The 3,213-nt window shown below is 37.6% G+C and overlaps 1 long non-coding RNA gene across 1 annotated transcript; it reads left to right on the forward strand.

Annotated features, from left to right (window-relative positions):
* The first annotated feature begins 397 nt into the window (after positions 1-397).
* Positions 398-2,228, forward strand: LOC144807744 (uncharacterized). The gene is made up of 4 exons (XR_013606424.1): positions 398-520; positions 1,045-1,121; positions 1,652-1,730; positions 2,076-2,228. It is a non-coding gene; the product is annotated as an uncharacterized LOC144807744 (long non-coding RNA).
* The last annotated feature ends 985 nt before the right edge of the window (positions 2,229-3,213 follow it).

The raw sequence follows: 3,213 nt of genomic DNA on the forward strand, positions 1-3,213 counted from the left end.
GTAGTAATATAAAATATATACATTCCCTTTGATAGATGTATAGGAATCATAAAATATGGAGAGCCTAAAAATAACCCCATCACAAAATGATAGTGTACGATCTTTTGTCTAATATCAGAGGAAAAGAAAATATAAACAACCTTGAGTTGTGACCATATAGTTTAATTAGGCACTAAAACGCATACATTATCTAGTCATGCAGTAAATACAAAAAATATATGTGATGGCAATTACGATAAAAACAAAATACACAGTCTTTCTTCTATATCTACAGAACTGAACTGACACTACACTCCAATATGGCTACTGATGTAGTCCATCAACTGTTTTGATAGCGGAGCCGTGTTCCCCCTTGTCATCCACGAGCCACCGTAACTACACTACGTCAAAACAGATAGGCGGGGAGCCCAATTAACCTAAGACTAGCGCCTTTTCTACAAATATAAAAAAGGTGAGCGCTATAGTAAACAAGACACCGCAACAGACCCCCATTTGAGGCCACGCGAACGGACGCTATCAGGTAAGAGATTACACAGTCCTAAAAGGAAAGGCTGCGTAGACAGAGATAGCCGCTTAAAGTATAAAGGGGGTAGTGTCTAATGAGAAGCCGCGTACTCCATCTGAAGTTTTATCCCCCCTGAATGGGAAGGTAGCAAATACTATCTAAACTAGAAAACCAATGCTATCTAGCTCATAAATCAGAAAAATGTAATGCGGGAGTCCAACGGGTGCATAAGGCATAAGACTGGAATACAAAACCCGACCTGCGCATGACGTCGGTGAAAGTAATAGTTAGCTGTAACGTCTTAAACAAAACAGTATTAAATCTTAATACTAGACCTGATGATTAACCCAACTTTATGTTAAGCGCTGGGAATCCAAGAGTCTATTTAGTAAACCATATATGACCAACATCCATAAAAAACGTTATATATTCAGTCATGCCTCCCCGTCAATAACTTGTATAACGCACGGAATGTTGGGCACGAACATCAAAATTTCAACTAACTAAAATGACGCTTTGGTCTTCTCTGTCCTGTTTAGACATCAAATCAAGGAATAGGAGGTCATCCATGCCCCTACCTACCTACATTGGGAACCTAGAACTACCAAACCATAAGGTACTATCTGAGGACTGCTCTGTTGACATTATATTTTATCTAAGAAAAAGAACCCTCTAATTAGGTCTGTTTAGATTTGATTAACTTCATGATTCTAGCCTCATCATACCCTGTCTCTATAGGATCAACCCAAGGCAACGCCAAGTACTATTTGTTACCTCCCAATTACGGCTGACTACAGACGCAGTATCGTATATGGTACATTATCATTCAAATCACGGTCAGTATATATTAACCACCTAAAGTACTAGGTAGTATCAAAGATTTCAAACAACCAGTCATAAAGACTAACAACAGCATATTATTTTCTGCAGTGTGTACCTCTCGAAATTAGTACCATACGACGAAACTCTGCAGATCAATACATCTCGCATGTTGATCCAATGAATATAGAGAAATAAATTAAAAGGCTTGGATTTCTATTGTTAAGGTAATCATGAAAAATATGCATCCCTTTACAAAATAGTAATGTACACACATCCTGAATATTACAACTTTATTTCCATTTCTCTGTTTATCTTTTATTAAAGGGTACGACATTATCCCTATACATCCGCATACAGAGATAGAACTCAGACTCAGATTTATCTACAAGCACAATCATTTGGGGTAAGAACTTCATGTAAAATGTTGTGAAAGTTAAGATCCATAGCTATATCCAACTATATGTTCTTTGGATCTTGAACTATATATGTTAGGACTTTACAGAGACTAACAAAATACCCTCTCACTCATAGATACATTAATCTGATAGGATAGATATAGGTGACATCTATAAATGTCCATAAATAGAATATAATCTGTACCTTAATATGTCGCAGCCAGCATTCTGAGCAATATGCTCCAGAGCCTCATGTTGTTAATGAATGTAGCCTTTAGTTTGTAAATGTAGTGCACATAAATTGTAATCATATGCTCTATATACAGATGTAATTATATTTTATTCTTTTTTAGAAATATCAAGTGGTTCTCCGGAAGAAGGCGTGAATACGCCGAAACGCGCGTAGAGACAAATCAATAACTCCACTTGTTTGATCTTTTTACTTGTTTTTTAAATATGTGTACAAATTGAAATGATTGTCATTTATAATATTGTTATTTGTAACATTCATGAGAAAGTAACTGTATGATTTTTTAACTGTGTCAGTGATTTGATTAAATATTTTTTGTATTTTTAATAAATTAATCATGAATAACACCTTTTTCTATTGTTAATATATTTTTTTGATGTGCACTACATCAGGTGATCTATTGTTTGGCTACAAGAATTGATGTTCCACAGTACCTGCTATTCCCTCAGGACCTATTAGTTGCCTAGGATAAGTTATTTATATAATATTTGTGCCCTGACCTAGGAACTATCTAGCAGTATCAGGGGGTCCCTTTTGTTACATATCACACAGTACTACTTTTTTTTGCCATACAAAATGATATCAGAATTTGGACCACACAAACAATCTACTGTTAGGGATGGGGTTGAGGCACCATTTGAGACCTCACCAATCAATCTCACTAACCTCTTGAATGACATCACAAAGACCCTCCCCTGTTCGAACACATTTGTACCCTTGAAGGGAACTTCTAGAGTGGGTAGAAATTTGAAGATCTTATCGTGGAAAGTGGCGGGTATCAAGGGCAAACTCTCTTGCCATGAGTGGGGTTTGTTTGTGGACCAGTTAGATGTGTGTTTATTTCAGGAGACATGGGCAAGTGAGGATTATGCCAGGATGGGCTTTGTTACATTTAATATACCTGCTATTACTAGAGAGAGGGGAAGGCCGTCGGGAGGACTATCTATATGGGTAGCCTCACATGCGGGGTGTACTGTTACCACTCTAAATACCTCCTCTCTTGATATCCAAGCGGCATTGCTCACTTTCCCCTCCAAGTTAAGTTTTGTCATCATTAACATCTACTCCCGCCCTGTGAGTTTGGCACAAGAATCTAAAACCCTTGAGGCACTTAATCTTTATATTCCAACAGTGCCTCCTGACTCACGACTAATAGTTGGGGGTGATTTAAACTGTCACTTCGAACCCCTTTTAGGTTCTTACGATGCCACTTCTAACGAGGAGGACCTGCAGTGGGCCAT

This window comes from Lissotriton helveticus, chromosome 1_2, assembly GCF_964261635.1.
Source record: "Lissotriton helveticus chromosome 1_2, aLisHel1.1, whole genome shotgun sequence".
In the NCBI taxonomy this organism is placed as follows: Eukaryota; Metazoa; Chordata; class Amphibia; order Caudata; family Salamandridae; genus Lissotriton; species Lissotriton helveticus.